Genomic DNA, 25,793 nt, shown 5'->3' on the forward strand with positions numbered 1-25,793 from the left:
TAAACATAGACTTAGCTTAAGGCTTTTGCCTCACTATAAGTATGAGTTAAGTACTTTTTCATTGTTCAGTAATGTAAAGATTAGAATTTAGGAATATGTGGAGACTGAGGCAGGTGGAAATTAGTTTCTCTCTGCAAGGAGTATTATATTTTTTAGAGGTTTATTAAAGGTTAAAGATTAAAGAATATACAAGTAAGAAACATGTGCCTAGGCCAGAGGCCTAGACAAAATAACCTCACATCACGCAAGAGACCGCCTGCTCCAAAGCCGAAGTCCAAAAAGAGCCAAGAGCCCTTCAAAAGCCTTTGAATCAGCTTAAATACCTTCTCGATCTCGGCCCAGGTGAGATTACAAGGCAATCTGGGGAAGTGGAGCAAAGGCTCATGGGGATTGTAGTCCTGTATTCGAGTCTGTTTTTTACAGTAAGGAGTTTTACAACTTTATCTTCCCCTAAAATATGTTTAAGTATGGGTGGAGTAATGTAAAGTTCTCACATTCCTGATCAAGTACTTTCATTGTTTAAAATGGGGAATGGTCTTAACCAAATGTTCTAAGGTAGAGTCTGAGAATTTTTAACTTTCACAAGTCTGAGAAATTTTAAGATTTACAACCCCCAATGGAGATTGTCCTTTAAATAAAAATAAATCAGACTATTTATGGTTGTTTTGGTGAACCTTTGGCGCATATGAAGTGGAGTGCGATACTAATCACCAGATACATAATATTTATTTTCAAAATTTCACTATTTAACAAATATGGCAAAAAAAAGTTAATCTCAGTTAAAAAATTCAAAAGGGCTGGATAGAGAGACTGATTTTTCTTTTTTCTTCTGAATGTAATAATGATCAAACCCATTTCATGTTATAAAGAACAAAAAAGTTTAATGTGTATATTAAATTTAATAAATAAGTACATGAATAATGATGGTGGTTTTAAAAAGAGATCTATATCACATTTTCTAATCCTATTTCTATACTTTACTGTAGTGTGTGGGTAGATGGTATTACCATATTTTTTCTAAATGTTTTAAATTAGTGATCTATGTCAGTGAGAATAAAGTAACCTTCAAAAGTCCAGAAAATTAAAAAAAAAAGTTCTTTTGCTATTGTTATTTCCTTGGACATCCCTTGATTGAAGAGTTAGCTCTTGCCAATTCTTTTAACTGAATGTGGGTCTTTTGTTGTTTTGGTGCTTTAACAGTTCTAAATGAAACTGTTCTGCTTTACCATCCTTGAACCAATACTACTGATGGGGGATGGGACTATATGGGGACCTTTGATTTCCTTATTGTCATCCCTATTGTGCAGATCCTGAAACAGAGGTTCAGAAATGGTTAAATATCACTTGCCTTATAAATATACAACTAGTAAGTGTTTAACTTGGGCATTGTACTACAGTAACTCTTGATTCCCAAGTATAGTACTCTTTTCACAAAATTAGTTTTTTATTGGGCTAGGCCAGATTTCTGTTCCTGTGGCAGGAGGGGAAAGATAACTGTTTATAGATGAAGTGCTTGTTGTTGTATTGGACATTTTCTTTTTAGAGGTGGTGGACTTGCTGTAGAAAGCCCATTCCTGGGTCATCTTTGAAGTCTTGCAAGAACATGCCATTTCACATTTCTTTCTGAAATGTTAGTTGTGGGAAATCTACATAGAATTCATGTGCTTTGAATTCAATTCAACAAATATTTATTAAGTCCTACTCTCTATAAGCAAGGCATCATACTAAGTTATGGGGGATATAAGAACAAAAAAAGAAAAGGACAGTGCCTTATCTCAAGGAACTTACATTTCTTATACATGTACTCCTCTTATACTTACAAACCCAGAATAATTATATATCAAAATAATATAATTAAGAAAAGTTGTATGTTAAGGGGGAAAGGGAAGCAAAATCAGATACTGAAATTAAGGTCTTTTAAGAGCCAAACAGAGGAGTTTTCATTTTGTCTTTGAGAGTAAAAACAGTAGTTTGGTTAGACCTGCAATTTAGGAAAATAGTTTTGGCAACTATTTGGAAGATGGCAAGAGTGGCACTGGTTAGGAGGTTATTTCAGTTGTTTAGGTGAGGACTTGAACTAGAGTGGTGACTATGTGAGGGGAGAGAAAGGGGATGAATGAAGAGATATTATGGAGGTAGAAATGATAAGATTTGGCAATTGGTTGAATTGTAATGTAATTCCAATGTTGGGTAAGAAGTGACTGGAAAGGTATAGTGGTACACTTCTGTAGAAATACGGAAGTTTGAAAAAGGGTCAAACAGTGAATTTTATTTTGGATATACTGGATTTGAGAAGCCTATGGGACATCCAGCTTGAAGTGTTAAATGGGCAGTTGGAGCTTGGGACTGCAGCCTAGAAAGACTGGAATTGGATGTATAGATCTGGAGTCAATTGCATAGATATAATCAAACTCATGAGAACTGATGAAGTCACCTAGTCAGAGCATGGATAGAGAGAATAGAATAGGATTCAGGGAAGGGCCTTGGGCTCTATCCCTTTGGAAAATTAATGAGGGGTGGGGAGGTGGAGAGATGAGGAGGGAGGGGAAAGAGAGGAAGATGAAGAGAAGGATGAGAAGAAAAGAATAAATGACAATATTGTGAGGGGGCAATCTACTGGAGAAGATGGTAGGCAATGGCATCAAGGGTTCATGTAGAGGGGTTGTCCTAGGTTAATGGAAGGGTTTCTTTGACAGAGATTGGGGTAAAGAAGGAGAGAGTAGGGACTGATTAACTAGCCAAGTTTGCGAGATGTAAAGTGAAGACCAGGTAGCTCACAGTGAATGCTTTCTAATTTATCAGAAAAGAAATTAGTGTGGGTGGAAGAAGTACTGAGTCTTGCAGAGAGAAGAGAAAGTTTGGAGTAGCCTCTGTGGGAAGTGGAACAGAAGTAATGCTTTGCTGTAGTAAGGTCTCAGTTGAAATGAAATTACATACAATTGTATAAACTTAAGTGCAAAGACTCCATTAGTAAAGTATAGAATGAGAAACTAGCTTACAGTGTGCATCACTATTTTCTCCTACTTTTCCTCATTTTTTCTGTAAACATAGTCCATATTTTCCCCACTGGATTAATTAAATGTGATTTATTGCCTCTTGAAGACTTGAGTTACTCCTTTGGGTATAGGTTTAGAAACAATTCTTGAAGACTTTATGATGCTATCAGTTAGCTAATTGATTCACTGCTGTTTTGTGTCAGGGTTGATGAAAATTATTTACTTGGTGAGTCAAACTCAAAGATTGCAACAAGAAGAGAATGTCAACTGGCTTTATTATTTAAATTTTGTGTAAGAAATTGTCCCTCTACAAACTTTTTATTATTTGTGGGCTTCAGTTTGGTACTTTTATTTCGTGACCAGATTGCTTACAAGGTCTCCCTCCTTTTATCTTCCTTTTTCTAGCTACTTGTATTTGGACTTGAATTAAGAGAAGGAAGGCATTTAAAAAGAAGAAACAGTCTTGCTGGAGACCACACAAAGCTTGTACTTAATCTCATTGTCATGGTGGGTGTGGGTTTTTCATCACTTCTTGAAAGCTTTGGCATGAACTATTTCAAAGCTACTTCAGTGCATTAACCCTGTTTTTCTCAAAAGGTAAGAGTTATTTCAAATATTTTTAGTGTTGCCACTTTGGCCATCTTCAAAGTATTTTACCAAGATTAAACAACCACTCTGAGAATCCATATAAACAAGTGAAGCCCCTTTTGCCAATCAATTTGTTTGAAAAATATCCTTGAGATGGTAACAGATTCACAGATTTTGAAACTCTGCTGCCATCTAATCCAAACCATACACAGAAGGAATCTCTCCTCTTACATATTGAACAAGTGATTGTACAACCTTTGCTTGAAGACTTCTTTAAAAATTTTTTTTAAATATTCATTTTTTAAAAACTTCTGATGACTAGCTAGGATCCCACTCCCTTTCTAGATAGCCTATCCCACTTTTGGACAAGTTGAAATATTAGAAATATTAGAAAGTTTTTTTTGACATTGAGCCAAAATTTTTCCCTGTCATTTTTCACCTGTTGCTCATTCTCTCTTGGGTCAAATGGGACAAATATTAGACCCACCTTGATATGATAGCCCTTCAGATACTTCTATCATATCCTCCATGAATCTTCTCCAGGCCAGGCATCGTCAGTTCCTTCAATTGATCCTCATATAACATGAGCTTAGGGATCATCCCTTTCTTGTTTGTCCTCTTCTGGATGCTCTCCAGTTTAGGAATGCCCTTCATAGACTGAATATATCTGGAGTATTTAAGATATGGTAGGATAGGGCTTAGTTCAGGCCAACTATCACCTTCCTATCCTGAAGCTTTTTCGACATCATTGGGGGTAACCCTAGTATGGAGGATATACTCCTGTACCTTGCCACTAAAGCTCCTGAGCTCCCACTGTTGTGCTTTTCACTTACACAAAGCAGGCATAGTAACATTCATGCTATCTTCTCTCTTACAATCAATCAACCAAAGTTGATTAAACACACCTGCAAATGATGTTCCTGCCCTCAAGGAATTTACACTCTAAAGGGAGAAGAAGCATACCAACATTTACAAAACAAGTTAAATACTGGAAGAATAGTAAATAATTATTAGAAGGAAGACTATGAAATTAAGAGGGATTGGGGAAGATTTTCAGTAAAAACTTGGGATTTTGTTGGGACTTGAGCAAGGGAAGTCATTAGTCAGAGTGGAGTAGGAAGAGCATTCTAGGCATGGGGCCAGAGAAAATGTCTAGAGCCAAGAGATGGAATGTCCACTGATAATTCAGTGTGTATTATTCATGGATGTATTTTTCAGCATATATTGAGCTTGCAGGTATAGTTTGCCCTCCCCGTTCTAGGTTTTTTATTATTCTAATTGAATTTTGTTACTGTTTTATCTAGCTTTATAAAGTACTGTATGCTTTTGGTAGTTTGAATAGATTAACAACATATATATAAAGACCTACCCAATACTGTTGTGGTTCTTTGGCACATAAACTATAATTTTTGAGCTTTTGTAATACTTTTTCTTTGACCTGGGATAATAAGAGTTTAGTCATCACATTTCTGGATGAATTAAACTTGGGTTTTTCTCTCCTGGTGTTGTCTTTTGGAATCTTTTACTGTCCATCTTGGATTTTTGTCTCCATTACTTACAGACAATTTTGACTTATGATATATTTATATACTTTATGTATTTTGTTACTTCTTAGATTTTTTTTGGGAAACCAGTGATTATTACATTCCCTCTGAGATTTGTTTTGCAGGTCATTTGTTGCTGATTGTAACTATCTCATTTGTTCTTAGAGTTTTGATGTATTTTAGCTTTGGTCTAGTTTGCTGTCTTCTTATATCATTGAGTTTTTGAGTTCTGTTTCTTTAGGTCTTTGTTTCAGGGTAACCACTGCTTTATTAAGGATTTCTAGCTGCTATTCCAGCTGTCCCTTCTTTCAGAGTAAGCCCCTACAAATTACTTTTAAAACTGATGTGCTAGATCTTGCTTTTTTCTCTTTTCTTTTGTGCAATTTAAAAATGTTTCAGTGGCCTTTATCATTAGTGTTGTTTTCCCTTTCTTTCGTCCCTGACTCCCAATTTAAAAAAAAATGAGAGAAAAGGGAAAAAAATTGTCATAAAAAGCAGCCATGTAAAGTGAAGCCACAAAATGACCATGTCTAAAAGTGCATGTCTCTTTATGCAACTTGAATCTATCACCTCTCTGTTAGGAGGTAGAAAACATACAGCTAAAAATATTCTTTGGGATGGCCCTCTGGGAAGGATAACAAGAAAACAGAAAGAAACAGAAAATATCAATGGAATTTATTAAAAAAAAAGCAATTCCTACAATATTTGCTTTATAATGATCTTGATAAAATCAGCATTTTAAAAAATTAAGCTCATTAGGTTAAAAAATCTGATAGTTTTTTTATAGAAGTCTATACTGTAATTGCAATTTTAATTTAATAACAATATTATATAATTATGAATAAAATTAAACTTTTTGAGATGTTAAATGCTATTAACATTGTGACATGTACCTCAAATGGTAGGATATTGCAATTAATAGCGAATTTTTTCAGATCAAGAAATTTACTACAGAGATACCTGGAATAGTGGACCCTTAGGGGTATGGAACTTGGAAGACTAGGGGCCCTATAATTAGATTACATATATGTACTGGAGCACAGTCACAGCTTTTATTAAGACAAGAAGTTGGCTCTATATCTCACTCAGTGGAAAAGCTCCTTCTTTTTAAGTTGAGTTTAAATAAGAAACATTTATTAAGTATCTGCTATAAGCTAGGCAGGCAAATAGCACTGTGGATACAAGGAAAGCAAAACTGTCTTAGTGTGTTAGGGTTCACAGACTAATAGACATGAAGCAACCTGTAAAGACCTATGAAGAAACAAGATAGAATGGGGGAGGTGGGGAGGTGGGAGGAATCTCAGAAGCAGGGCGCTAACATTAAGGAGTACTGAAGTAGAGGTTATTGCAGAAAGTAGGCTTTTAGCCAGGGCTTGAATCAAGCTAGGAAGCAGGAATGATGTGGGGAAGAATTTCAAACACAGGGTATAGCTAGTGAAAATATTTACCTGGGGTTGAGAGATGGAGTATTTAATATGAGCAAAAGTAAGGGACTGTCACTGGATCATAGAGGGGAGTAAGGTGTAAATGGCCTAGAAAGAGAGAAAGGAAACAGGGTTATGAAGGGCTTTAAAAGCTGAAAATAGTTTTATATTTCATTATGGAGGTAATCAGCACCTACTAGAATTTGCTAAAGAGAAGGAATGACATGGAAGAAACTTGAGTCAGGGAAACCAATCAACAGGCTATTGTAGTAATCTAGATGTGAGTCAATGAGGTCCTTTATGTGATGGTGGCAATGTCAGAAGAGATAAAGGTATGTGTATGTATATGAAACATGAAAGTAGACAGACCATGGTAACATATTAGATAAAGAGCAGTGATGGTACCCTAGGTTTTGAGCCTAGGTGTCTAGGAGGATGGTGATACCCTTAACAGTAATAATTAAAGAAGAAAAGATGGTTTTGGTAGAAAGATGAGTTCTTGAGTTGAATGTTTATAGGACATTGAGTTTGAGATAATTAGGGGTACAAAAAAGGAAATGAAATAATCCCTGCCATCAGGAAGTTTATACTTTATTGAGGGATACAACATGCATATACATAAGTATATATAGAATAGATAAAAAACAAAAAACAAGTTTGTAAGGAAGGTCACTAATAGATCTAATCTCGTGAGATCAGGGAAAATTCTTGTAGAAACTATTCTATTTGCTCTGATTCTTGAAGGAAATGAGATGCTAATGAGAAGTGAGATGGGAGTGTATTTTATAATGGTGGTAGCAAGTGGAGTAGAGGTCATGATTTAGTTTTAGTTTCAAATAGTAGTTCTTGGGTTTTCTTTTTCATTTGTGTTTTGTTAACCCTATGTTTGCTTAAAGGGTAGAGTGAAGTCCGTTCCAGCCTTGTGGTCAGGCAGCTGAGATTTTATGACCAGTGGATTTTTCAAAATCCAAGAAAGGGAGCTATGCCTTCATTTTGTTGGGACAACTTTCTTTAAATAGAATGGCACAAAGTTTTTAAGTTCCTGTAAAGAAAACTATAATTCCTAGTTTCGTAAAGTTATGAAGCTTGATGAGTCATGAAGTTTTTCTCTCTATAGTCATTAATTTTAAAATTGTCTCATTTGGTGGGAATGAACAATAATTGAGAGCTGTTGTCTGAAGTGGAGAATTGTGTTTTGTAGTGATTGTTACTTCATCTGTATCCTAGCAAACCTTGAAGAGGCCAGGATGATTAGGTTCCCATCTCACTAGCAAAAATAGAAAAGTAGAACCAAGATAAATTCAGAATGGGTGAATGACTTGAATATAAAGAAGGAAACTATTAAGTAAATTAGGTGAACATAGAATAGTTGATTTGTGGGGTCTATGGGAAAGGAAAGATTTTTTTTTAAGCCCTTACCTTCCATCTTGGAATCAGCACTGTGTATTGGTTCCAAGGCAGAAGAGTGTTAAGTGCTATAGCGGCAATGGGGGTTAAGTAACTTGTGCCCAGGGTCACACAGCTGGGAAGTGTCTGAGGCCAGATTTTGAACATAGGATCTCCTGTCTCTAGTAGGCCTGGCTCTCAATCCACTGAGCTACCCAGCTGCCTCTGAAAGGAAAGATTTTAAGACCAAGCAATAGTTAGAAAATATTACAAAATGTAAAATAAATAATTTTGATTACATTAAATTAAAAAAGTTTTGTATAAATAAAACCAATGCAATCAAAATTAGAAGGAAAATAACAATTGGAGAAAAAACATTTATAACAAAAACCTCTGACAAAGGTCTAATTACTCAAATTTATAAGTAGCTAAATCAATTGTACAAATAATCAAGCCATTCCCCAATTGATCAATGGGCAGGGGACATGAATAGGCAACTTTTTTTTTTTTAAAATTTTTAAACATTATTTTATTTGGTCTTTTCCATACATTATTCACTGGAAACAAAGATCATTTTCTTTTTCTCCCCTCTCCCCCCTCCTCTCCCTCTCCCATAGCCAACGCACGCTTCCACTGGTTATCACATGTGTTCTTGACTCGAACCCATTTCCCTGTTGTTGGAATTTGCATTAGAGTGTTCATTTAGAGTCTCTCCTCAGTCTTATCCCCGCCAACCCTGTAGTCAAGCAGTTGCTTTTCATCGGTTTTTTACTCCCACAGTTTATCTTCTGTTTGTGGGTAGTATTTTTTAGATCCCTGCAGATTGTTCAGGGACATTGCATTGATACTAATGGAGAAGTCCATCACCTTCAATTGTACCACAATGTATCAGTCTCCGTGTACGATGTTTTTTTGGTTCTGCTCCTTTTGCTCTGCATCCCTTCCTGGAGGTTGTTCCAGTCTCCATGGAATTCCTCTACTTTATTATTCCTTTTAGCACAATAGTATTCCATCACCAACATATACCACAATTTGTTCAGCCATTCCCAAATTGACGGGCATCCCCTCGTTTTCCAATTTTTGGCCACCACAAAGAGTGCAGCTATGAATATTCTTGTACATGTCTTTTTCCTTATTATCTCTTTGGGGTACAAACCCAGCAGTACTATAGCTGGATCAAAGGGCAGACAGTCTTTTATCACCCTTTGGGCATAGTTCCAAATTGCCCTCCAGAATGGTTGGATCAATTCACAACTCCACCAGCAATGAATTAATGTCCCTACTTTGCCACATCCCCTCCAGCATTCATTACTTTCCATAGCTGTCATGTTAGCTAATCTGCTAGGTGTGAGGTGATACCTCAGAGTTGTTTTGATTTGCATCTCTCTGATTATAAGAGATGTAGAGCACTTTTTCATGTGCTTATTAATAGTTTTGATTTCTTTGGCTGCGAACTGCCTGTTCATGTCCCTTGCCCATTTGTCAATTGGAGAATGGCTTGATTTTTTTGTACAATTGATTTAGTTCTTTATAAATTTGAGTAATTAAACCTTTGTCAGAGGTTTTTACGAAGATTGTTTCCCAATTTGTTGCTACCCTTCTGGTTTTGGTTACATTGGTTTTGTTTGTACAAAAACTTTTTAATTTGATGTAATCCAGATTATTTATTTTGCATTTTGTAACTCTTTCTAATTCTTGCTTGGTTTTGAAGTCTTTCCCTTCCCAAAGGTCTGACATGTATACTATTCTGTGTTCGCCTAATTTTCTTATAGTTTCCTTCTTTATGTTCAAGTCATTCACCCATTTTGAATTTATCTTGGTGTAGGGTGTGAGGTGTTGATCTAAACCTAATCTTTCCCACACTGTCCTCCAATTTTCCCAGCAGTTTTTATGAAATAGTGGATTTTTGTCCCAAAAGATGGGATCTTTGGGTTGATCATATACTGTCTTGCTGAGGTTGCTTGCCCCCAGTCTATTCCACTGATCCTCCTTTCTGTCTCTTAGCCAGTACCAAATTGTTTTGATGACCGCTGCTTTATAATATAGTCTGAGATCTGGGACTGCAAGACCCCCTTCCTTTGTATTTTTTTTCATTATTTCCCTGGATATCCTTGATCTTTTGTTCTTCCAAATGAACTTTGTTATGGTTTTTTCTAAATCAGTAAAAAAAAATTTTGGAAGTTCCATGGGTATGGCACTAAATAGATAAATGAGTTTGGGTAGGATGGTCATTTTTATTATATTGGCTCGTCCTACCCATGAGCAGTTAATGTTCTTCCAATTGTTCAAGTCTAGTTTTAGTTGTGTGGAAAGTGTTTTGTAGTTGTGTTCATATAGAACTTGTGTTTGTCTCGGGAGATAGATTCCTAAGTATTTTATTTTGTCTAAGATAATTTTGAATGGGATTTCTCTTTCTAGTTCTTGCTGCTGAGCTGTGTTGGAATTATATAGAAATGCTGATGACTTATGTGGGTTTATTTTGTATCCTGCAACTTTGCTAAAGTTGTTGATTATTTTGATTAGCTTTTTGGTTAAATCTCTAGGATTCTTTAAGTAGACCATCATGTCATCTGCAAAGAACGATAATTTGGTCTCTTCCTTGCCTATTTTAATGCCTTCAATTTCTTTTTCTTCTCTAATTGCTACTGCTAGTGTTTCTAATACAATGTCAAATAATAGAGGTGATAATGGGCATCCTTGTTTCACTCCTGATCTTAATGGGAATGGATTTAGTTTATCCCCATTGCAGATGATATTAGTTGATGGTTTTAGATATATACTGTTTATTATTTTTAGGAATGACCCTTCTATTCCTATGCTTTCTAGTGTTTTTAGTAGGAATGGGTGTTGTATTTTATCAAAGGCTTTTTCTGCATCTATTGAGATAATCATGTGGTTCTTGTTGGTTTGCTTGTTGATGTGGTCAATTATGTGGATGGTTTTCCTAATGTTGAACCAGCCCTGCATCCCTGGTATGAATCCTACTTGATCATGGTGAATGATCCTTCTGATCACTTGCTGGAGTCTTTTTGCTAGTATCCTATTTAAGATTTTTGCATCTATATTCATTAGGGAGATTGGTCTATAATTTTCTTTCTCTGTTTTTGGCCTGCCTGGCTTTGGAATCAGTACCATGTTTGTGTCATAAAAGGAGTTTGGTAGAACTCCCTCTTTGCTTATTATGTCAAATAGTTTGTATAGTATTGGGATTAACTGTTCTCTGAATGTTTGATAGAATTCACAGGTGAATCCGTCAGGCCCTGGGGATTTTTTCTTAGGAAGTTCTTTGATGGCCTGTTGGATTTCTTTTTCTGATATGGGATTATTTAAGAAAAGTATTTCTTCTTCTGTTAGTCTAGGCAATTTATATTTTTGTAAATATTCATCCATATCACCTATGTTGGTATATTTATTGCCATACAGTTGGGCAAAGTAGTTTTTAATTTTAATGATTGCCTTAATTTCCTCTTCATTGGAGGTGAGATCCCCCTTTTCATCCTTGATGCTGTTAATTTGCCTTTCTTCTTTCCTTTTTTTAATTAGATTAACCAGTACTTTGTCTATTTTGTTTGTTTTTTTCAAAGTACCAGCTTCTAGTCTTCTTTATTAGCTCAATAGTTCTGTCAGTTTCAATTTTATTAATTTCTCCCTTATTTTTTAGGATCTCTAGTATGGTTTTCTTCTGGGGGTTTTTAATTTGTTCTTTCTCAAGTTTTTTGATTTTCATTTCCAATTCCTTGATCTCTGTCCTCCTTGATTTGTTAATATATGCACTCAGGGATATGAATTTTCCTCTAAGTACTGCCTTGGCTGCATCCCATAAGGTTTGAAAGGATGTTTCGCCATTGTCATTTTCTTCAACGAAATTATTAATTGTTTCTATGATTTCTTATCTAACTATCCGGTTTCGGAGTATCATGTTATTTAATTTCCAATTAATTTTTGATTTGGCTCTCCATGTACCCTCGCCGATCAATATTTTTATTGCCTTGTGATCTCAAAAGGCTGCATTTATTATTTCTGCTTTTCTGCATTTGAGTGCCATGTTTCTATGACCTAGTGTATGATCTATTTTTGTGAATGTGCCATGTGGTGCTGAAAAGAAGGTGTATTCTTTTTTGTCTCTATTTATTTTTCTCCATATGTCTATTAACTCTAATTTTTCTAAGATTTCATTCACCTCTTTTACCTCTTTCTTGTTTATTTTTTGGTTTGATTTATCTAAATTTGATAGTGGTTGGTTCAAGTCTCCCACTAATATGGTTTTACTATCTATTTCCTCCTTCAATTCTCCTAGTTTCTCCATTAGAAATTTGGATGCTATACCATTTGGTGCATACATGTTGATTAGTGATATTTCCTCATTGTCTATACTCCCTTTTAGCAGAATATATTCACCTTCCCTATCCCTTTTGATCAGGTCTATTTGTGCTTTGGCTTTGTCAGATATCATGATTGCAATGCCTGCCTTCTTTCTATCAGTTGAGGCCCAAAAGGTCTTACTCCAACCTTTAATTCTAACCTTGTGAGTGTCTACCTGTCTCATATGTGTTTCTTGAAGACAACATATGGTAGGGTTTTGGGTTTTAATCCAATCTGCTATTTGTCTACGTTTTATGGGTGAGTTCATCCCATTCACGTTCAAAGTTATGGTTGTCATTTGTGGATTTGCTGGCATTTTGATATCTTCCCCTAGTTCTGACCTTTCTTCTTTAGCTTTCTCCTTTTGAACCAGTGATTTACTTTAGGTCAGTCCCCCTAGTCCCCTCCCTGAGATGCTTCCGTTTCTAGCCCCTCCCTTTTTATGCTCCCTTCCCCTCCCCCCTCTCCTTCCCTCCCTTTTTATACTCCCTCCCCCCTCCCCCTCCTTAATTTTCCTTTCTTTCTTGCCCTAATGGGTAAGATAGAATTCAGGATCCCACTGGATCTAGATGTTCTTCCCTCTCAGATTTGATTCCACTGAGAGTAAGGTTTAAGTAATTCCACTTCACGCTCTCTTCCTCTCCTTCTCATATGAGAGTTCTTCCCCTCCCCTTCCCATGTGTATCTTTATATGGGAAAGATTATTCTATTGAGTCCCCCCCTATTTCTTGAAGTTAATCTTAGTTTATCGACGGTTCCCCCCTCCCTTTTCCTTTCTTTGCCCCCACTTTCCCCAAATCTTAATGCCCCAATCTTTCCCTATGCATGTTTCTTCTAAGTACTGTTATGATGCTACAATTTATGAGAGTTATACAAAACATTTTCCCCACATATTAATATATATAATTTGATGTAAATGTAGTCCTTATAGAAGAGAGTTTGACTTAAAGAAAAAGATAAGATTTATATCCTTTTCCCTTTCTTTCATATTTACCTTTTCATGTTTCTCTTTCTTTCTGTGCTTGGATATCGAACTTTCCACAGAGCTCTGGTCTTTTCTTAGCAAATGCTTGGAAATCTTCTATTTTGTTGAATGCCCATACTTTCCCCTGGAAGTATATAGTCAGTTTTGCTGGGTAGTTGATTCTTGGTTGGAGACCCAGCTCTCTTGCCTTTCTAAATATCGTGTTCCATGCTTTGCGGTCTCTTAGTGTGTTAGCCACTAAGTTGTGTGTGATCCTTATGGGAGCCCCCTTATATCTGAAACTCCTCTTCTTGGCTTCTTGTAGGATTTTCTCCTTTTCTTGGAAGCTCTTGAATTTGGCAATTACATTCCTAGGGGTTGTCTTTTGGGGATTTAGTATAGAAGGTGTTCTATGAATCCTTTCTATTTCTATTTTGCCCCCTTGCTCCAGAATGTGGGGGCAATTTTCTTTTATAATCTCCTGTAGAATAATATCAAGTTTATTGTTTATCTCTTGTTTTTCTGGGAGACCGATAATTCGGAGGTTTACTCTTCTCCCTCTGTTTTCGATATCGGTGACCTTCTCAGTGAGATATTTTATGTTTTCTTCTAATTCATTAGTTTTTTGGGTTTGCTTTATTGATTCTAGCTGTTTTATCATCTCGCTTTCTTCGAGTTGCTTGATTCTGGTCGTTAGGGACTGGTTTTGCTTTTCAGCTTTGTCTGCCCTTCTATTGGATGCTTTGAGTTCTTTTTCCAATTAAGCAGTCTTATCTGTCAGACTGCTGATCTCTTTCTCCCATTTTTCTTTCTAGGTTTCCATCTTTTGGGTAAGTTCCAATTTGAGATCTTCCAGAGCTTGTTGATAGTTTCCATTTTGGGAGGCATGTTCTGATTTTTTTTTGGATTTCCTCCTTATTCTCCTCTTTTCCTTGGGTACTTCCACCATAAAAGTTTTCAATAGTCACTTTTTTCCCTTTCCTCTGGGAGGCTTGATTTTGGGCCATGTGAGCCATCCTTTTGGTGGTTTTATTCCCCTTTCCTTTTTGGTCTGGGGTCTGGGTTACATGGGCGGTTTTTCTGTGAATTTAGGTTGCTTCAGACTAGTTCTTCCCAGCCTCCGAGGTTTCTTAGAGCGCTGGGTCCCTGATCACAGCCACACTGACGAGGTGTTCAGCTCCGCTCAGATAATCAGCGCGTGGTCAGCCCCTGGTGTTTAGCTCCACGGAGATGTTCAGCACAGCCACCACAAGTGAAACTGCCCTGAGATGTTTTTTCCTGGCAGTCCCCAGATCCCAAGGACTCTGGAGTGCCCCCCCCTCCCCCTGCCAGAGACATTCTCCACTCACTCAGTGTCCCGGTGAGCGCTCGGGTAGCTCACTCTGGTTTGGTGGGGGAGGTGGGGTGGGGGAAGGGAGGCTCAGTTCATTTTTCTGTGCAAGCTTTACCTCCTTCTTATTATAGTGTGGAAATGTTCAAAACCCACGTACCTTCGTCTCTGTGGGGTACTGGGGAGTATTGGGGAGTCCTTCTTTTCCTCCAAAGGTGATTTTTATGCTCCTTTGATGTAGTCTATTTCGTTCGGTGCCGGGGAGAGGAAGAGTGTGGTGTCTAGATTGCAGCCATGATTACCAATAGGCAAGTTTTAGATAAAGAAATCAAAACTATTAATAAGCACATGAAAAAGTGTTCTAAATCTCTGATAATCAGAGAGATGCAAATCAAAACAACTCTGAGGTATCACCTCGTACCTAGCAGATTGGCTAAAATGACAGCAAAGGAATGTAATAAATATTGAAGGGGATGTGGCAAAATTGGGACTTTAATGCATTGCTGATGGAGTTGTGAATTGATCCAACCATTCTTGAGGGTAATTTGGAACTATGCCCAAAGGGCACTAAAAGACTATCTGCCTTTTGATCTAGTCATGCCACTGCTGGGTTTATATACCCCAAAGAGGTAATAAGGAAAAGGACTTTCACAAGAATATTCATAACTGTGCTCTTTGTGGTGGCAAAAAATTGGAAAATGAGGGGATGCCCTTCAATTGAGGAATGGCTGAACAACTTGTGGTATATGTTGGTGATGGAATATTCTTGTGCTCAAAGGTATAATGAACTGGAAGAATTCCATCTGAACTGGAACAACCTCCAGGAATTGATGCTGAGTGAAAGGAGAAGAACCAAAAATAGAAAAGTAGAACTGTTTTAGAAAAAAAGTAATTTGGTGTAACTTGAGGTTGCTCTTGGCTACAAATTTATTTAATTTTGTGGTTATACAAGAGTTACTTAAACATTTCAGGGATCAATGATGAAATTTTCTTTAATATGAAAACCAATCCATGGCATGTATTTATCACATTTATGAAATAATATAAAGGTAAATTTTGGGCTTTCAAAGGGTGATAAATCAGATCACCTATTGTATCTTACTTTGGTAAAAACAAAGTTATCCTGGTTCCTATGAGACTGCAATTAAAGAAGTTTGTAGTATTTTCTTTTCATCTATGGGTTCACATTTCAAGGAAGAAGTTCCAAAATTTTAACTGTTTCATTACTTTGTAAATTTTGTGACTTAATTTTGCATGTTGGGAGATAACATTACATAGAGGATATAAAAGCTAGACTTAAAATCTGGAAGTCCATGATTTATGTCCTGGATATGTGACCCACAGTCTTTCATGTCCTGGTGCCCTAATCAACGTTGTTAGACTGTATGTTGCAGAAAAGGTGCCAATTTATATTGATAGAAGGATCACCTTAGTAGGAGTTCTGATCCTTGCATAAAATACTATTTAAATGCTTTTTTTATCTAATGAAATAATATCTATAACATATTTGTTTTTTTAAAATGAACCAGAAGACTCATTTAAATATTAATTATTATTATATTGGAAAATAGAGGATAATAAGTATAACTGGAAAACTGTTATTTTATAGATGAGGCAGTTGAGGCCCAGATAGTTTAAATACGTCATCCAAAGTTACATAGATTTGGATCCAGCTTCTACAGTTCTGGTATTCTTCACTGTATTGCATCCATATTTTACATTAACTTTATTATTTAAAATAAATAAAAGAACTACATTTACATGTGCAGTCATTATTTTGTCTTGGAGACAAAATAGGCTCCCATGGCATGTGCCTTTGATTTTATGAGATAGGTCTAATACAGCAGCTAGCTAGGAACTAGAAGACTGAAACCATAGGGCAGTGACTAGTGACCTTTGACAATCTGTCCTTTACTTGCCCTCCCATTCTGCCCTGTTCCATTGCTTTGTGGTTGATGGACTAGGGGAGCTAGGCTTTGAGAGCTTCCAATTATGCCTTACCTTATACTCTTTCAGGAACATTTCTGTTTTCATCTCTAGCCTATAAGGGCCTCCCCCAAAGGGAGTAAGGTTGCTTCAGGCACAGAACAGGCAATTTTATTCCCAAACAAAAAGTATGGAACAATTATTGTCAATTGAAAGATTAATAATTGAGTTTCAATGAAACATTCATCTCTTTTATAAATGCGGCTTATTTGCAGTTTTACATTTCACCTTTTTCTAAGTACAGCCAGATCAGCATCAAAGATGGTTCCTCTCCCTCTGAGAGTAAATCTTTCATACTGTTGACAGTCTGTCCCTGCTGCAGTTGTTTATGTGACTGATCCTTAGCTTCCTGGATACTTGGGAAGGGGAAAACACCAGCTCCTTTTCAAAACTCACAAAGTCCAGTACTAAATGAAAGAAGACATGGGGGAAGCTGGGTAGTAAAGTGGATAGAACACTGGGCCTGGAGTCAGGAAGACATGAATTCAGATCTGGCCTTAGTTACTAGCTATGTGTCTCTGGGCAAGTCATTTTATCTCTCTTGTCCTCAGTATCCTCTAGAGACTATAATAGCATCTGTCTTCTAGGGTTCTTTTGAGGATCAAATGAGATAATAATTGTAATTGTAAAGTGCCTGGCATAAAAAAGTGCTTTATAAATGTTAGCTCTCATCATTTTTTAAGAAGCTGACTTATCCCAGCTATATGATTGCTGAAGATACTATGAATTCATGGTTTATTACTTTACATGGAGAAGAAGGCATACTCTCACTGAATCTTAGAAGGTCAGAATTATTTTTACTTTTTTGATAGCAGAGGTAAGTAGAGACATGAGGGGCACAAATTGTCCCTTTAGTATATGCATGGGGTTTTGATTCATTAGTCAATTAAATGAGAAAAATTAAGTTGATGGGGTGTTTTGAAGTGAAGATGAGAGTAAGATCCCCTCCATCATGTATCCCCAATGGAGTTATAGATAGAGGTAAATTTTGGTCCACTGAACAGAAATAGACTTCATTGTCAATTTTTCAAAAACACATTCCATGTATGTAATGCAGATCAAATCACCTGCCTGTACCAGGATGGAGAAGGGAAGAGAAGGGAAGGGAAGGGAGGGAGGAAAGGAAAGGAGATAAGTTTCATCTTATAATTTAGAAAAACTTGTGTGTGGAGCAGTTGGGTAGCTGAGTGAATTGAGAGCCAGGCCTAGAGATGGGATGTCCTAGGTTCAAAATCTGGCCTCAGACACTTCCCAGCTGTGTGACCCTGGGCAAGTCCCTTAACTCCCATTGCTTAGCCCTTACCATTCTTCTGCCTTGGAACCAATACACAGTATTGATTCCAAGATGGAAGGTAAGGGTTTAAAAAAAAAAAGAAAGAAAGAAAACTTGTATGGAAATTTGTTATTACATGTAATTGGTAAAAAAAAAAATTAAAATTAAAACAAACCTTCCATGAAATGTAATGTAGCAATACAACTTAGGTCACAATGTAGAGAACCTCTTAACATTTTTTTCAAAATTTATATTATATATAGTTTCTTTGAATGGCCCCCCCAGATCTATTATGTATTAATATATTAACTCCTTGGATTGTAATCAGCAGGGTGCCTTGCAGACTGTTAAATTAGAAGCAGCGCTCTCATTGTAAGAGTTATGATCTTACAATTTATCCCATATTTACTTATCTGTGAATGTGTTGTATCCTTCCTGTAGAATGTAAGCTCTCTGTGGAAGAAACCATTCCTGGCACATAGTATGTTTCTATATGAACGGGTATTGATGCAGAGTGAAAGGAGCAGAACCAGAAGGACATTGTACACAGAGACTGATACACAATTGAATGTAACAGACTCTTCTACCAGCAGCAATTCCATGACCCAGGTCAACCCAGAGGAATTTGTTAGAAAGAATGCTATCCACATCCAGAGAAAGAACTGTGGAACCAGAAATGCATTAGAAAAATATATGTTTGATCATGTAGTACAATAGGGATGTTATTAGGGTTTTGATGTTATTAAAGGATCACTCTACCGCAAATACTAATAGCATAGAAATATGTTTTGAACTATGATACCTGTATAACCCAGTGGAACTTCTTGGCGGCTTTGGGTGGAGAGAGGAGAGAGTGGGGCAGGCAGGGGGAGGGAAGGGAGGAGATCATGAATTATGTAACCATTGAAAAACATTCTAAATAAAATTTTTAAAAGAAAAATAAATATTTGTTGATGATAATAAAGGGAATATTTAATGGGATGCTAAAGGATCATTGTATCCCCTTTCCCCTAGTCCTTTTTCTTTAATTTTAGTTTTGTATATTTTAAGCAATTGACCATTGTGCACCTTTTCTAATCCCCAAATATTTTCTTTTTAAAATAACTACCTCATAGTACAATGATCAGCCAGCCTGTCAAAAAGGTATTAATATTTTGAGGTCAGTATTAATTAGAGATGTTGTCTACAGATTTCCCTCTTTTTTTTTTTAAGATATAAGGACCATATTTGTATCATAGACAAAATTTGGTTGTATTGCTAATTTTATAGTTTACATAATGCTGGAATTAATTGTTCTTTGTATGTTTGCGAGACTTAGCTTGTAAACCCATTGTTTTGTGGTTTGCTTCTTTCAGAATTCATTTAAAATACATTTAATTTTTTCTGAAGTTGGATTATTTCTATTCTCTTTCTTATTCTATTAATCTGAGTAATTTATGTGTAGTCATTTCATTTATGTTATCTGTTTTGTTGGCATATAATTAAACAAATTGTTTTTTGATTAATCTTCAATGTTAAGAATTAGCCTTTTATTATTTGATACTGATAGGTTGATTACTTTTTCTCTTAATCAGATTAGGCAACTTTTATTAGTTAAAAAAATCTACTGGTGTTTTTTTTTCTATTTTTTCTCTTAATTTTGTTAATTTATTCCTTTGATTTTTTTTTTAAAGAATTTCTGAATTTGGTTAGTTGGGGGGAGTTTATTTGTTGCTTTTCTGATTTTTTTGTTTCACACTAGATTCATGATCTGTTCTCTTTTTTGTTACTTTGTAATCTTACATGTTTTGTATTGTTCGTTTAAGAAAATTAATCTAAGAAAAAAGGGTACATAAGCTTCACATGACTGCTATTACCCAGAAAAAGTTAAGAACTCTGTATTCGGATCATAAATATTATAACTTGATATTTTTGCCATAAGTGAAATCAGAAGATAAGCGAAAGTTTCAGCTATGTGGCCTCATGGTTTACTGGTAGCCCTTCATAGAAAAGTAAATAATGAAGTCTGTGCATTTTTATTATGCATCCAAAGACAACAAAAACATAATGTTATAGAACTCTTGGTTATTTTGTATTTTGGTGCATGTAAGTATTTATAAAAACTATTGTGATGTTAATTGAAGCTCTGTGCCAACATACATTCAAGGGGAAAAGGAACAGAAAACTCCAAGTTAAATAAATGACATATTTTAAGTTTTATAACTTTTAACGTTAAAGGTGGGCATAATGAAATGTAAGCTTTGTGAAGGCAGGGGCTTTCTTTTTGGAAGTTTGTATTGCCAATCCTTAGTACATAATAGATACTTAATAAATGTTTATTGAGTAATTGAATTGATCAAATTACATTTGAAGATAGCGCTCTAGAGCAAGAACCAAAAAGGACTACGTCTTATATAATATGCAGAAAGCTATGTATATCAAGCTTGAGTTTACATATCATGAGCACTTGAGAAACAAACTGGTAGGAAGTAAACATGGTTAGCAAAAAAAAATAGCATAAAAACAAAATTGATTATATCTTGAAAGAGAATAACTGGTTACCCACATAGAAGTCATTAAGTCAATCTCTAGTGTACAGAGCACGACTGCTTAGAGCAAATACCAAAATCATTACCAAATTAAAACAAATTATAATCTATGCCATTTGATAACTTTAAGTGATTAATGGAAAAAGTGGAAAATTGTTAACACAAATAGATATCAATGCAGACTATCACCATTTCCTAAGGAAGTATTAATAAGTACAAACCAATTGCTAATTGTCAAATGATCTTAGAACCTACTTTTTAGATCATCTTATCAAATAGAAACTAAGTATCATACCATAAAAGAAGCAAAAAGAGGTTGAAGGAAAAAAAAAGTCTATAAATAGCTTGGTAAGAGATCCATTTAAGGTAGATCAGTTGTGTAACATTTAATGAAGAAATTGAAAAGAGCTTATCAAAAATGGGTGAATATGAAATGAATTATCTTCATCAATATTAGTTGAGCCAATATAACTTATTTATTCACTTTATAGTCTCCTGTCCTTTCCTATTGATTCCAACAGGATGCAAATTGAACAATATTCTATTGTTGGCTTGATTATATTCAGAGAATTTTTCAGACCTCTGGCCTACAATTAATATTCTATGTCTCAACTGAATGCAGCAAGTATCTTTTTTCTTTTTAAAATAAATTTTGGTTTCTAGTAGTCTTTGCTTGGCCATAGTTGAGTATGATGATTTGTTCAACTATGTGAAATGAGATTTTTCTACCATTATGAGATGGAATTTGTCCATAGGCAGATCTTTTCTCCTTCTGTGAATATGACTGATTTTTGAGATTAAATTATCCTCATCCCCATTTAGTGCCTGAATCCTATTATTATATGTTAGTTTGCACTCTTGTTTTATGGCTCCCTGGTTCCTTCGCTAATCACTACTTGACTTTATTCTGTGCTTGCATTGGTTAGTGCCTGTGGGAAACATTGACCTATTCAAATATTTGGAACCTTTGAATAAGTTGGCTAGGCTCCATATTGAAATTCACATGTACATTCTTTCCCCACCCTCTTCAGAAAATAGCTGGAAAATTTTTTTTTTCTTTCAGGAGATCTTTGTACTTTTCAGTGCCCTTAAATAATCTGAGAGAATAATATCTGAGATATCTTCGACACTGGGAATAATTATGGTAAAGATATTATAAATACTTTGAACATTTTAAGAAAATTGCATCAGACACACAGTTTAGAAATAAATCTGTTATCTAAATATAAATTACTTAAAATCACTCATGCAATATGAATATTTTTTGAACTGTTACTTTTGATTTTATAGATGTAGGAGAGCTCCCCCTCCCCCACAGCACACTAAAATTGATTTGCTCAGGATCACATAACCAGTCCCTATCAAAATCAGGGCTTGAATCCAAATATTACTGACAATTCTTTTTTCACTATGTAAATATACTTAATAAAACTACTAATTTTCATTTTGGCATTAAGCGTAATGATCCCTGAAATTAGGGTCATATTGTAATTTTATAATCTTTACAGTATTTCTAGAGCCCAAAGAGTTTAGGATTATCTCATTTTATTTTTAAGTTCCTTAAGTATCTTTGCACCTCAGTATCTTTGGTCTGTAGTTTGTTATGCTTTTTGACTTTTATCTTTGAAAAGGTTAATTCATTTTTTTCTGGAGTTATTTATACAGACATACTACTGAAACTACATCCTTTCTGTTTTACCAGTGAATACGCATTAAAAATGTCCTTTATGTGATTCTTATTATTATGCCTTTTGGATGTACTATTTGCTCATGCTTTCAAAGGAGATATCAATCATATCCTCAAAAGTAACATACAGATAAGTCTTAACAGGGGGGCACAGCTTTGTGTTGGTTTCTAAATTTTTTTCTGAATAATCCCATGGAGTAGATATTTGGAATGAAAATTCATAAATTTTATATATATGTACATACATACATAGGAAATCATATATATGCAATTTAATGACATACACATACACACATATGTACATTTACACCCAAGATGTTTTAGTTTTGTTTCCTTGTCACAAAAAAATAGATGACATGGCAAAAGCGAAGAGTAAATATGTGAGTTTCAGCATGAGTTAAAAGACAGTCTATTACATATAGTTCTTTTGAAAAACATTTATTTTTTAACTGATGCACTCATTTTTGAATCATGTTCCTTTCTGAGTACAGCCTTTCTCATCTCTCTGACCCAGTGAGCCTTTTCTTGTATTACAGTTTTTTTTTTATTTAGAGTAATCTTTTTTTTAAAATATATTTTATTTGATCATTTCCAAGCATTATTCGTTAAAGACATAGATCATTTTCTTTTCCTCCCCCCACCCCCCATAGCCGACGCGTAAGTCCACTGGGCATTAGATGTTTTCTTGATTTGAACCCATTGCTTTGTTGATAGTATTTGCATTAGAGTGTTCATTTAGAGTCTATCCTCTGTCATGTCCCCTCAACCTCTGTATTCAGGCAGTTGCTTTTTCTCGGTGTTTCCACTCCCATAGTTTATCCTTTGCTTATGAATGGTGTTTTTTTCTCCTGGATCCCTGCAAGTTGTTCAGGGACATTACACTGCCACTAATGGAGAAGTCCATTACGTTCGATTATACCACAGTGTATTAGTCTCTGTTGTATTACAGTTTTTTAAGAGAAAAAGAAACAGTTCTTTAAAACAGTCATCAACCATGTCTGATGGCTCATCAACCATGTCTGATGGCAGATACAGCATTCTACTGTCATAGGGAAATTCATTTTGGTAGTAAAGGCAGGTAGGTACAGATTTCATAGCTTATTGCTGGGACCAAACTTGGTCATTATAATCACACAGTATTTTTCATAGTCATTTCATTCTAGTTTCTTCTTATATTGCTATTTCACATACATTATATTACTGTTTCAACATACTTTAGTGCACATCAGTTGATAGAATTCTTCCCATTTTTTTACTTCTTATTCAATAATATTTTTTATTCATATATAAGGTTTATTTAGCTATCCCATAATTGATGGACACCTACTTTGTTCCTATTTTTTTTATTGTGTAAAAAGTGTTGCTATAATGTTTTGCTATCTGAATGATCTTTCTTTTGCTTTTTTCTGTTATATTCTAGGTGTTGGTAAGATCGAAAAGTACATAGAGGGCTGATCTGGGAGTTAGGAAAACCTGAGTCCAAATTCATTCACAAGGCATTGGGCCACTTCAGTGCTCTCATCCTCAGTTTCCTCATCTATCAAATGGTAATCACAATAGTACCTACCTCCTAAAGTTGTTGTGAGGATAAGGATTTTTTTTTCCTAATCAGTGGTAGCAACTTTTTTTCTCCTATTCCATTCTCCTGAGATATGTCAACATCATAAGTCCAGAACACAAGCTATCCCTTCCCAGTTGTCCTTTTCCTTTTTTGGCTTTGCCATTTAGCTTTGTTTGCTGGAATGGACCCTTGTGCTTGCTTCTCAATATAAATAGTTCCCACAAAGTCTGCTGGATGCCAGATTTATGGTCTAGGTCTTATTAGATAAGGTGTCTTGCCCCACTGGTGACTCAGAATTCCAACTATAATCCTCTTTACTCTGAGATCTTCACTTTGCTTGTGCTTCTCTTATCATTCATTATACTTTTTGCATTATCATATCATACTCTTTGCACATCTTAAAATGTATATAAATGCTAACTATCATTATTATTGTTGTTATCATTGACCTCTTATAGGCATTATGATTAATAGCAATGAGATCTCTGGGGCAAAAGCTATATACATTTTAGTCATTTTTTAGCATACTTAAAAATTTCCAGAATTCCTGAGTCAATTCACAGTACCATCAATAGTATATTAGGGGTTTACTTCCTTTTAAAAGAACCTAATAAAGGGATGATTAAAAAAATACTTCTTCCAGCCCACCCAGGAGATAGCTAAGCAGAAGCAAAGGAAGAAAAAGAGATTGTGTCATTTAAAAACCACACAGAATAGTTTAAAGTATGAAGAATTTCTTCCTGTCATTCTGTAGTTCATTAAACCTGTGTTGTTGTTTTTTTGGCATATAATTGTGCTGTTCCAAGAAAAACTTCAAAACAGCTGTAATTACAGCTCCAGATTTAGTCAAAATAAGGGGTTTTAAGATCTCTTTACTTCCCTTTTACACTGCTTTTCCTCATCCAAGATGAAAAAAAAAAGAGTTATGAAAGTTTTGGTACATTCAGGATTCCTGAAGCTTAAGTACCACATGTACAAGAACATGTAGATGTAAGTATTGTCAGTTATTGATCATTCTGGACCATCTTCAAACTACACAATGAAATGATTTTTGCCACTTTTTCCTTGAGATGTGTTTCAAGCTAATGTGCAATTCTGAATGCATGTGTATATGAAACGAAATTTGATGATCTAATCAAAGTTCAGGCGTTCCCACTTGTAATCTCTTATAGAATGTGCTTATAGGAACAATATTTTAAGGCTTAATTTGGGCCTTTTTTGAAGTTACTTCAATTCGACTTGAAATGCCTGCAAAAAACTTTCTTATTTATTTTTTTACAGTTGTTTCTTCATATCAGCTCTGTTGGTAAGACATTTTTATTGAAAATAACTGATATCACCCTGCCTAGGTAGCAGACTAAATGATCTTTCTCACTAATTTGTAAAGCACAATCTAACAGATCTGAAAAATAACATTAAATATGTAGTACTGTTAGGTATCATGTTAAAGGAGGACTGCGTATGGCAGCCTGTGGCCTGGTTTTCAATTTAGAATAAGTCTTAAGGATTAGGCAGGATATGGAGATTTTGGCCAAGAGCAGGATCTTGGTCTAAGAAAATTAAGATCATTTTTATCATACCAATCTACAGGCCTTTTTCTGGTTAGACTGGGACTGATTCCAGGCTAGACTGCAGAATGTCTTGGTAATCTGTAAAACAAGATACTCAGATTGGGTTCATAGGATCATGTAGGGACTTAGATTTAGTCATAGAAGTGACTCTAGTAGTCATATAATTTAATCCGTTCATTTTAGAAATAGTTGAAATGACTAGTTTTGGTATATGGTAAATAGTAATGAGAACACTGAAATGAAAACTGAATAATTCAACTGGTAGATTTTGTAGCTTCATAGTTTTAGTCAGACAATAGTTATTTGAGCTACCATGGGAGTTAAAAGGAGTATGTTACAGTAAAACAAAAAATATTAATATTATGGATTTGACAGTTCATCTGGGGAGTTCATATATATATATATATATATATGAGGTATCTGGGTGGCAGAATGGATAGAAAATCAGGAAGATCCAAGTTCAAATCCAGCCTCAGATAAATTCCAACCTATATGACTCTGGGCAAGTTATTTAACCTGTTTGCTTCAGTTCCTCAAATTTAAAATGTGGGTAATAATAGAGCCTACTTCATAGAGTTGTTTTAAGGATCAAA

General features: G+C 35.3%; 1 protein-coding gene across 27 annotated transcripts in view; it reads left to right on the forward strand.

The window, feature by feature from the left end:
- Window positions 1-25,793, forward strand: part of FUT8 (fucosyltransferase 8) — a 461,812-nt gene that overhangs the window by 111,243 nt on the left and 324,776 nt on the right. For 13 of the 27 annotated variants that reach the window (XM_007473055.3, XM_056810923.1, XM_056810915.1 and 10 more), the window contains one exon: window positions 3,402-3,593. The exons of 11 other annotated variants lie outside the window; for them this stretch is intronic. The gene's annotated coding sequence lies outside the window, so the exon portion shown is untranslated. Of the gene's footprint in view, window positions 1-3,401; window positions 3,594-21,444; window positions 21,526-23,488; window positions 23,616-25,793 lie in introns of all 27 variants that reach the window. 3 more of the 27 variants (XM_007473049.3, XM_056810914.1, XM_056810905.1) reach the window with 2 other exon arrangements.

This window comes from Monodelphis domestica, chromosome 1 (assembly GCF_027887165.1).
Source record: "Monodelphis domestica isolate mMonDom1 chromosome 1, mMonDom1.pri, whole genome shotgun sequence".
In the NCBI taxonomy this organism is placed as follows: domain Eukaryota; kingdom Metazoa; phylum Chordata; class Mammalia; order Didelphimorphia; family Didelphidae; genus Monodelphis; species Monodelphis domestica.